Here is a 12,011-nt window from a genome sequence, read left to right on the forward strand (position 1 = left end):
AAAATATGTACAAAATCCTATTTCCGCTTAGCGATGCATAGTGCGGCGTCTAAAGGCATTTCTGTTGTTCAAAATAATTTCGGTACCTGCTTCAGGGCTTAAAAGCTAAAGAGTCGAAGGCTAGAGGTTTTTAGTAGAAGCCTAAGCTAGAAAAAACCTCCTGCTTTAAAAATTAAATTTTAAAACTTCACTTATTCAATAAAAAAAAATTAAAACCAAAATCGCGATTTGCGCATAGACACTGCGTAAAGTACTTTGTCTAAATAAAAACACTTTACGATATGTAGTTACACAACAGTTGCCTATAGGCAAAGCCTACATGCTATAGGAGCTTTGGTGATGAAAAGAAAAATGTCAAGTTATGCTCTAAACATTTAAATTTATTATACTCAACTACTTTGGTCTATTTCTTTTCAGAAATCTTAATTTGTGCAATAAGTGCTCAGTTAATCATTACATCTTGAATGTTAGTTATAGACGTATATTATTAATTTACCTTTTAGTTAACAAAAGGGCTTAGACAAATAAATTTTAATCTATTTTTTATATATCCTTAACCCTAGACCAAAATCTAGTGTTTTTTTTTTAATGGGTCTAAAGAAGATGGTTAACATTTCATTTGCGCTTGTAAAGAAACTGGTACTGAAGGAAATATTGTAAAATGAGTAAAGAGTCAATTAAAAAATTAACAGTTCAAACATCTAATATTTGAAGAGTACACAATTTGACGAGGCAATTAAAATTTTCCTGCAGTGTTAAGGGAAACGAAAAAAATGAAAAGGAAGAAATTGAAAAGCAATCTACCTCAGCGCCTCTGCCAGTTCCTCACCATCAACAAGCCAAGATCGTTAACTAAACATTCACAAATTTCTTATAAGCAAAAAAATGGCTATTTTCATGACATTAGTTTAAAAACTACATTTTTGAGTTTGAAGTAAAAAAACTCCTTTCCTCTTTCTATTTTTTGTAAGCCAGCTTGCAAGGCTTATAAGTGATTTCCGGTAATACAAAAAACTAAAGAAAAAAAAAATTAGCTCTTAAAGACTATTTAAAAGGGCTTTTTGTATAGAAAGAAGAAGAAGTCAGCTTAAATAAAGTCTATCACGTGGATTAACTACAAGAGAACCTTACCTTTAAAAACAAAATCCACGGAAGGCTCTACTCTATTTATTCTCTAAGAAAATAGATGGCAACATAGCTGAATGTTTTAGAAATTCAATGCACAAGAGATAAGCAAGTTTAATAAAAAATAAAACAATTCTTGTTGGTGTTTACTTGAATCCTATGAACAGTTGTCTGTTGACAAATACACAAAAAAATCAGGGGAAAGGATGCAGCATATAATGTAGCTGTCAGAAAAAAGAAGTCAAGACCAGAAATTACAGCTATAGCAGAAATAGGCATCATTTCATCTTCTTCTACTGACATTTATGCATAGCGATTTTAACTTTGAAAAAGTTATTGATAACAAACTCTGTTCAAAAAGTCCTCGGCTTGACCATAAAATGGGTCTAGACAATCAACTAGCTTGTGTTGTTGCTCCCCCCTAATGAACTGACTATACTATTGGAGTACAAATTTAGTTTGTAAAGTGTGTAATGGAATCAGGTCATGTTCAACCAGATTATTCAAAATATTTTTTTATTTACATTTTTATATTTAATTTTTAACTATTTTTTATGCTTAGGACTAGAAATGTGTCCTATTTAGAGATAAATGATGAAATAAACAAGGGTATTTATAAAAGTTTACAGGCTGACAATTTTATATGAAACTGCAGTTGAGGTCAGAAAGTTGTAGATTTTTCAAAAATTCTTTACTAATAATTTTATCAAGTATTGCTTCTATGCATATTGCAGGTAAGTTAAAAGTATTACTACAGAAAGAAATTTCAAAGTATTATTACAGAAGTTCAACTTGAAAGATAAAATTGAAAACGAGGTGGAATAACCTACTTTTTAGTTTTGAAAGTGAATTTAGTTTTTAATTTTTATGTAAATGGAACAACTAGAATTGGTTGAGTGCTCCAATACGGATAAAATTGCATATTCAAGGGGGTTCAAGTCAAGTCTGGACGAATGCCAGAAGGTCGCTGGCCAAAAAGACAGACAAATTTATTGCTGTAGATTTGACCAGCGACCTTCTGGCCTTTGTCTAGCTTCAAGATCATTTATGAAGCGAAGCACCATCCTGGGTGCACACAAAATCCTCATACAGATTCCATTCCCTACTGATTTTTAGCGTACTTTGTCAAAATAAATTTAATATTGATTTTTTATGATGTTTTTGCACAGTTGAAGTAAATCCAGCATAACTTTAATTTCCATTTAGGACAAACACTTGACTGTTGAGGTGAAATTTGATTCAACAAGCCAAAAAATTCTAAATTGCTATTCAACTGCCCTTTATCTTTTGTTACTTTACCAATGAACCAATAATTGAGATTAGGCGAGGTAGTTGCCCTTTCAAAATAATCATTCATCGTATGTTTTAGAATTGTATCGAGAACACGATGTTGGCATCCAATATAAAGAGGTTTGTTTAACTCAAGCTTTTCAAATGCTTCTGCAGCTGTGTAACTGCGCCAGAAAATTCTCTTGTAATTGCAGAGGTTGTATCAAAAATAACTGGGTAATTCAGGGTAATGAAGAACAATTCCAGGATTTCTTTTAAGGATGTAGTTTTACTCAATATTCAGTTATAAGTCGATTTTTAAACTGTGGAGTATCTGAAGATTTACGAAGTTTAGGTACGTCTGAAGCAGCCTTTATCAAATCATTCTTTGTTTTAGGATCGTTAAAATCAGATGACACACCACGCCATTCAACCAACTCCTCTTCTTCAAATTAAGTTTTTTTTCATTTCCTTCCTTCTGACCATTTTATTGCTTACAATCTGCAGCTCTTTAGAAATTGTTTTGTTTGATACACCAGGATTTTCAACGAGAAAATGCAAAATTTTTTCTCGCTTCTTATCTTGATTTGATGACATTTCAATTAAAGCTAGTTGTTTTAATAACAGAGTTGTTTAAATTTTGAACAGCATTAACACAATCACATTTTAAAACAATTAGCTATTTTAAATGATGTAGGGTTTCCGTAAACACCACATCAGAACACGCGCAGATTTTTTCTGGTACATGTCTTAGTACTGGTGCTCCCGCTCCTGTATTTGGAAGTGATGGTCCTGGTCGGACATCAGCTGCAGCCTCCAAGCCAGGCAGTTTATGGGATGACTTCAACTGCATGCTTACAACAGCAACTGCGAATAGGATGCTGTTGTAAGCATGCTGTGAGGTCAGAATGTATATGATTGAACCTAACTTTTGTTCACGAAAACTTGTAGTATAGCAGATAGCAGTAGAGTACCGAAGCCAGACTGCCCTGCCAGCCACAGCCAGTACAGTACACTGTAAATTAAGGTCTCGGACTCTCTGGAACCATTGTCTATGCATGTACATAACAGTATTGCATTTGCATTCATTACAGCATTGTACTTTTATTTGTACTGAATTATCTGTTAAACTATAACTGTAAATATAATACTAGTCCTAGTCTTTATTCTATGCACTGCATTGCAAGCACTTGAGTTGATTTTTTTATGATATTAGTCTCATTTGATTTCATTCACTTTTATTTGACTCTAGAGTCTAGTCTGTGTTGCTTAGTATTTTGTTTACATTGTAAAACTGCAATATGATTGATTACTGAATATAAAATGTATAATGTTCTGTGTTCTGTCGCATACTATAAATTATTACTATTTAAATACCAAATTTCAATATCAGTGCAGCGTACTTTCGAATCGAATTCGAACGAAAGTGGCTTAGTTTCGTTTCGAATCGTTTCGAACTTAAAATCTTGGTTTCGCACATCACTAATTTTTGAGATACAACACTAATTGATGCTTTCCCTTCTTCAAAAATATCAAGGCTTTGCATCGAATAAATCACTTCAATTTATTAAATTAACCAAACAAGGTCTTTATCTTTGAAAGAATGTGGGTAGTTATGATATCCATAAGGTGGAGAAAAAAAAAAAAGATAACCTTGATTCATCTCAACTTTCATTTTATTGATGGAAAATTTCAATCATAAAAATTTAACAACGTTAAAACAAAAAATATGTAAAGTTTTTGTGCAGAAGATGTCAGATATTTTTACACGTTTTAAAAGCCAGTCAGAATATGTCAAGTGCTGTAAAGTATTTTTGTCATAAAAGTAAATACCGCAAAAAACCCATTATCGCAAAAAACAAATCTTTTACCATAATAACATTTTTTTTCTTTCTGTAATTTTTGATGTAGTATTACTGTGTAAAATATCCATCTTGTAAAGAATGGACTCTTAGACTATACTTTATTTAAATAGATATTTGTTTGGATTGAAATCGAAATAGAAACAAACATGCTATAATGTTCTAAATTTCAATATGTGTTTCCTAAGTTTTTGTGGAGAGTGCATAAGCAAGTTTTTTAAATTGTTTTAATAAAAAAATTTAGTAATTTAAAAAATCAACTTTAGCTGCTATAGAAATAATCTTTAAAATTAGTCGCATTTTTTGTGTCATTAAAACATATAGAACATTAAAATAAAGAACATAAACATTTAGAACATTAACCTATAGAACAGGGAATTATGCCTCAGAAGGTCCGATTACACATGCAAAAATCGAACTTCGAATCATACTTCAAGTTTGAACTTCGGTTTTATTGGATTTAAAACAAAATATCAGATTTGGAGTTAGATATACAATTCAATTTATTCGCGCCCAAAATTTTGTCCAAGCCGCCTATATTTCTAAAACTGATTGATCAAGCTATTTTTTTTGTTACTGGGCTTCGTTTTTTTAACAAATTATTGCCTAATAATATAATCACAATTAGTAACCAAAATCAACCCAGTGGCAAAACTCATCCGAGTTGGCTGTAATTTTAAAAAATTAACTTTGTATATAAATACTTTCTTCTTACTTTAATGAAAATATGGTTAAAATATTTTCATTAAAGTATGTATAAAAAAAAATTTCATTAAAATAGATAGAAATTCGATAATTTTAAAGAAAGATTTTGGTTTAAAGAACTTAATCTAGATTTTGCTATTTTCTCTACATTTCATATAATCTTTTTCTATCATGTAATCTTTTTAATAAAAAAAAATTATTTAGGAGGGTAATTCTTTGCTATTTACGAAACTAAAGCGAGCCTTTTAATCAGGGCAGTGGAGTCGGAGTCGGAGTCGTAGAGTCGGAGTCGGAGTCGGAGCTCATTTTGGCTGGAGTCGGAGTCGGTAAAATTGTACCGACTAGAGAGTACAATTTTTTTAATCTTTTTTTTTTATTAAAAAAGATTACATGATAGAAAAAGATTATATGAAATGTAGAGAGAGAGAGAGAGAGAGAGAGAGAGAGAGAGAGAGAGAGAGAGAGAGAGAGAGAGAGAGAGAGAGAGAGAGAGAGTATCAGAAAATTAGTGATTGAAGAAGCTGTTAAACAAAAAGAAGAACTTAATGAATTTCTTAAGGTACGGTTTGAGTTTCTTAACAGAGCGAACTATTTTGCAATCAATGTTTAATTTTTTTTTGAAAAAAATGAAGTAGTTACCAAGACATCGGCAGTAAAAGATATCAACGCTTATCACACCTGCAAATTTCCCCAGGTCTTAGTAGAAAAGATTCTTAAAGAATATGAACTTAAAGAAGAACAAGTTCTTTCTGTCCAACTGACAATATTTCAAACATGATTTTGACAAATTCATAATGTTATTAGCAGCCGCATAAGAGTTTATTGCATAACAAGAGTTCAGAAAAGTTGTTTGTTCAGAAATTGTTTTTTAATAAATATTGTTTAAAGTACTAAGTGGTTGGATTATTTGTATCATAGTGATGAAATAGCCAATGTTATCATTTTACTACAGTATATTTGTTGTTACAAATTGGTTACTTATGAAGGAGTCGTAGTCGGAGTCGGAGTCGGGAATCGGGAGTCGGAGTCGGAGTCGGAGTCGGAGTCGCTCCATGATAAAATCAAGGAGTCGGAGTCGGAGTCGGAACAGCAGCTTACCGACTCCACAGCCCTGCTTTTAATGCACCTTATTCTTAACCAAGACGCGGGAACATTTAATTTACATTTTCCGATACGCTTAAATGAAACGAATTCTACCTGCGCAAGCATAGTACACACCGGAAAAATTTACTTGCTGAAAAACTTGCTTTAGAGAAATACGTAAGCAAAAAACGTTTATTTTGTCATCAATTAAAACTATGCGTGGCTTTTCTGGAAAAAAAAAAATGTCAATTTTATGTTTCGTTGCTGCAGAGGAAAATATAAAAACCTTTTAGGTTTAATAGTTAAAATTTTGCTACGGACATAAAATAAGCGTATATAGCTTTTATATGTGTAAGTATGCGTATATATACATACATATGCGTATATATGCATATATATATACATATATGCGTATTTTGAATATAGTTTTGTATAACCTTAATTTTTCTTTTTTTTAAGAAATACTTAAGGATTCCTCTGCCAAGTTTTTTTCAAGATCTTAACTCATTCTTTGATGGCGATGCTTACATTTACAAACCTGATAAGCAAACAGATCAAAGTTTACGAGCCAAAAAAAAAAAAAATGGTTAAATTAAAAAAAGATCACAATCATTTTTGCTTTAAGTAATCGATTGGGTTAATTATTTTTTTGAAATTAGTTTTAGGGAATGTTTTTGTTAAAGGAATGAGAGGAAGTTGTACAATGGTCTTTTTTAATCATCTTGTAAAACATTGATTTTCATGAATAAGAAGCAACTGCGACGAAGAAATAAAAAGAAGGCGCAAGAAATTTAACGCAAATGCTGCAAAGTTTTTTTTTTTAAAAGTTGAACTTTAAAATTAAATATAACAAGGAGTGTCTTTACAGATGTATCTTTTATTACTTATTACAAAGTTCTTACGGCTCGCTTTTTTAATCATTTTTGATCATAAAAGATACAGATGGCTTTTTAAAATGTTATTTGAAGAAAAGAAATTTGAAAATAAACGACGATCGAAGTTATGTTAGTTACTTTTTCTACCGTGTCATTTTAAGGTCGTTTATGAATAATCTATCTTCTAACTTCACGCTAAACACGTTCAAAAGTCATGAATAAACCATATTCATTTATTTAAAAGGTTCAACTTGCACTTTACTTAGATTGCTACATTAGACTTTTTACTTTGTACTTCGACAAGTTTTTTATTGGGACTTGTGTTTCAGCAAAACGCCAGTTTTGAAAAAAAGAAGCAATTCCATAGTTTTGAATTTTTGATGCGGCACTTAAATAAGTAAAAATTCCATTTCCTAACCACAAAAATTAACAATTAATATTGTTGCTGTTTTTTTTATTAACTCATAAAATTTCATGAGCTTATTATTTTATCAAAAACAAAATCAAACATTTTAATTCTCTTTAGTAGAAATAAATACAGCTCAAGGTAATCACATCAAGTTTAATATTAAATGAGACGTTTATTGAAAGTTGTTAAAAGAAATTACGTTTTGGGTGCCTTGTTGTAATCAGTGTTTTTATTTGATCTTAAATCTAATAGATCTTAAAGATTAGGATATAAGTTTCACTGGGTACTTTAAAATATATTGCGGGAATTTCCCCTAGAGTAAAACACTTGTTATTTTTTTTGCTCATCTAAGTTTAGTGTTTACTGTCTTGTTTGAAGATACTTGGCAACAATTGCAGTGACGTGTCGAACTCTTATTAAAAAAGAAAATTTTTTTCAAATTCTGAGTTTCTAAGAATTTTAGTTAGATCGTGTGAGAATTTCTGTATTGAGAAAAAGATAAATAAATAAAAATGAAAACGTCTACCCGAGGTTTACTATTTTTCTTATTTACATTTCTTTCATAGTATATCTCTTCTCCTTCACATATTTCTATCTTTTCTATCTTTTCTCCTTCAAATATTTCTATCTTAATAGAAACGTGTGAAGGAGAAAATTCTTTTTTAATAGTTCAAAATAGCACTTCAAATGTTTGAATGGCCACGTTTGACTTGTTTCAAACTGCTTTGCATTCATCCTCCATAATTTAATAAATTCCTATGAGCAGTAACATACATAGAGAGAGCAACATGCATGAAGAGTAGCATTCAATTTTTTTAATTTTCAAGTTTTTGCCATTTAAATCTGAAGTATATCAAACCTTTTTTTGTTAAGTGTCTAACCATTTATAAAGAATTGTTTTCCCCCAAAAAATATTTATTAAAACGAATATATGGTTATTTATATCAAAATGCTATCCTATTTAATTCTTTTGATAAGAAAAATTGATTATCGTTACTAAACTAATACTTCAATAAAAATAAAATATTTTATCAAAAAACTCCGCAAATAACTTGAAAATCATTTTAACGTTTTTCCAAAGAAAAAACTTTTAAGAAAGAACATCAAATCTGTTCTCAAATACAGGACACTCTTTCTTAGAAAATGTGGAAGAAGTAAGTAAAACAGTGGGCGAGAATGTCAGCCATCTTAATATAGTAAGGGCAAGTTGGAGGTTTTATCATTGCATCTTACAAAAAAAACAACTTTAACAAATAAAGCGCCACCAATTGGATTAAAATTGACAAAGATTTTTTCGCACTTTTTATTATCGCATTCCAAAAGTGACTATCAATGTTTAGTGGGATCACCTATTCCTCAACTGAACTAAGATAAGACAATTTATTAAACGATCAGATCATTCAACTAATACGTCTTTTTATGAATGACTAGTTTGTATACAAATGCAGACAAGTTCTTTCAAAGCTTAAAGTGAGTCATTTGCTACTATCTTCGTTATTTTATTCATTCTTAGTTAACCAATTTACAAGTTATGGCATATGCTGATTTATTGTTCCAGCGAAGCCCTTACCTTCGTTGAGTTGTAAAAATTTAAGTTCAAAAAACGGAAATTAAGCGGCGACAGTTATTTATAAACAAAATTCATTTATGATAATTCTCAACGTTTATTTACTTTGTAAGGAATTATTTATTTTTAGCTTAAACAAATTAGCTGTTGTTTATAAACATGCTGTGTTTAATTTGCGCAACGTTGCAAAAACAAGACGCGAAAAAAAAAAGAAAAAAGAAAAAACAAGAGCTTTTATGAGAAAAATAATACTGCGTTTTTCTTTAAGCACTTTGAAGTATGTTTTCGTGCAGAAAGACGTTTTTAACAGTTAAATTTCACTTTTTTAATTTTTAAATTGTTATTTTTAGCAATGGAATCAGCTGGCATTTGGATTTTATTCGCGATAATAATAGACTTTGCCGTTATAGCTGCGAATCTTATCGAAATAACTTTGTTGCTCAAAAAGTGGCGCAACTTGGACCGAATCGAACATTTGTTACTCAGTTTGTCTGTATCCGATTTTATTGCAGGTATAGCTATGGTTTGTCAGGACATAAAACAGCTTTTTCATGTCTTTCATGACAAAAAAGTGCAAATGAATACAATGGATTCAATAACATTTGACATCCTGTTTATATTTTGTGTACTTGTATCAAACTTTCATGTAATATCAATTGCCGTTGAACGATTAGTTGCGGTTGTGCTGCCACTAAAATACTCTTTATTTACAACTTTTAAATGTAAGGCATTTACTATTTGTTTTGTATGGTGCTTCTCCTTGGTCAGCACTGGAGTAATAGCGCTTAGTTTTGCATATAGAAAAATTCTTGTCAGTAGAGCGCGCTACTTAACGTGTGCAGGAATATTATTATTTGCTTGCATATCCGTATTTATGATATATACAGCATTATTCGTTGCATTGGTTATTCGTGAGAGAGAAATGGTGAAAATGCTGCAACAAGAGACTCGAAAATATTTGCGTGATAGACGAACAACGCTTTTTTGTTTGTATATTGGAGTTTCTTTTGTAGTGTGTCTTATGCCTCCAACAATCGCTTATTTTAACGAAAAATTATACCATCCTATCTCGAATTTATTTTATACTTTCAATCATTTGTTAAATCCATTTATATATTTCGCAAAATCCTTCTACGAAAAGAGAGCCCGGGCTCACTCCTCTATAAAGTATCGAATCCAAACAACCAACGAGTTTGTAACTTAAACTAGAATGCTTTGTCATATTGAGCTTCGGTTTTTTTTATTGTATATAAATATCTATATATATGATAACATTTGTAAATAGCAGATCAGCCAAGGGAGAATTTTAAGTACGAAGTTAAGGGGCTAGGGGTACTGGTGGTAGACGCAGAAGATATTTATAGGCCACATTAAATGGCTTAACCACTGGTGATTAAAAGGGTGGAATGTATGTTTTACGAAAAATGTTTGTAATGCAGTTTGTTATATTATAGAAAACATGTCAAAAGTCACTATTTTTCAAAACTTATTCTAAATATATTTATAAAAATACATTTCTTAACCCGTTAGCGCCCACCAGGGCTTAAAATTTTCAAAAGACTCCAAAAACTTCAAAAAGCAATTGTTTTAGGGCCTAGATTATGAATTAAAAAATAAAATTTTAAAATTTCACTAGCAAACCCAATTTTGTCATTGTAGCATATGTGATACATATAAATTCAGATAGCATTTTGTGATAGTTTCAAAAAGAGGAAACTCTCTTAAATACTTCTAAAACTTACATGTGTTATTAATTTAAAATAAAATAAACAAATAAGCTTTAATATTCGTAAAAAAACAGGAAAAAACTCTCTTTGAAAATACCTTGTCTGACAGCAATCATCCGATTTTTAAAAAGACAATTTTGATGTGTTTTTAAGTCTTGATTATCTAATTATATTAACCTAGCTAAATCAGATCAACAAAAATATGTTGTAAATATGCTACAAAAGGTGTTTTTGAGATCACTGTGTTGACAGGATGGCCATAAAAGGTTTCTGAAGTTATGTAGCAGATCTGCTACACGGGCGCTAAAGGGTTAAAAATGAAAATTTTTATTCATATCAAGTTTATTAGTTACTCAATCAGCAAATCTCTTTTTAATTCTATGTATGTATGTATGTATGTATGTATGTATGTATGTATGTATGTATGTATGTATGTATGTATGTATGTATGTATGTATGTATGTATGTATGTATGTATGTATGTATGTATGTATGTATGTATGAATGTATGTATGTATACTGTGGGGACCATAGTATCTTATGATTTCTCCAGTGCAAATATTTTAGTGTTCATCTTTTGTGAATTGGTGTTTTATTGAATTATATTTGGTATGACTTATTATGAATGTGAGTGTGTGTGTGTGGGGTGGAGGTGGTGGGGGTGGTGGGAGGATAGAAAGGATATGCTTCACATTTTTTTGAGGGGAATAAATTTTTTGAAAGTAAAAATCTAATACTTTTAAGTACAAAAGAAATTTTTTCTGAGAATTTTATTTTAAACACCATTTTATACCCAAGCGTTGCTAACCAACAACTTTATTTGCTTGCTTAGTTGTAAAAACTACATTAAAGTTCCTTATACCATGGAAGTGCCCTGATAGCGTGGAAGAACTACTGTATTTGTACTATTTTAGTTTATTAACTATACAAACTTAATATTTTAATCACTAAACTCATTTGAAACTTTTAAATTAATCATTATTGCTTATATATATTAGAAGACATGCACACTTGCTTTCTGCTTAATTATTTGAATTTCTTAATATTTTTGATTTGTATACAATGTTGTTTAGCTGTTTGTGCTTGCTCATAAAGTATTAAATTAAAATAACAGTGTAAAAATGCTAAGCTCATCATGCAGTTTTCCAACCAAACCTACGAGGCTTAATCCTTTTATATGACGAGGGGAAAAAAGTTGCTTTGAATAAGAATGCCCTTATTTACAACATTTTAAAACTTTATTTTCAATATTTTTATGATCAAACTAAAAAAAAAAAAGGTAACGAATAATTTTTAAATCTTTAAAGCGAACTTTTTTAACAGTCCAATAACAGTGTGAATAAAAAGAACCTTGGGCGGGTGTTTAAAGAGAGACATTAGAAACAGATA

At 30.4% G+C, this 12,011-nt stretch overlaps 1 long non-coding RNA gene across 1 annotated transcript; it reads left to right on the forward strand.

Annotated features, from left to right (window-relative positions):
• The first annotated feature begins 8,643 nt into the window (after window positions 1-8,643).
• Window positions 8,644-10,367, forward strand: LOC149881031 (uncharacterized). Its single transcript, XR_016445725.1, has 2 exons — window positions 8,644-8,798; window positions 9,246-10,367. It is a non-coding gene; the product is annotated as an uncharacterized LOC149881031 (long non-coding RNA).
• The last annotated feature ends 1,644 nt before the right edge of the window (window positions 10,368-12,011 follow it).

Source organism: Hydra viridissima, unplaced genomic scaffold (genome assembly GCF_058129835.1).
Source record: "Hydra viridissima isolate aposymbiotic clone 2 unplaced genomic scaffold, HvirCarnegie_v1 scaffold_12, whole genome shotgun sequence".
NCBI lineage: Eukaryota > Metazoa > Cnidaria > Hydrozoa > Anthoathecata > Hydridae > Hydra > Hydra viridissima.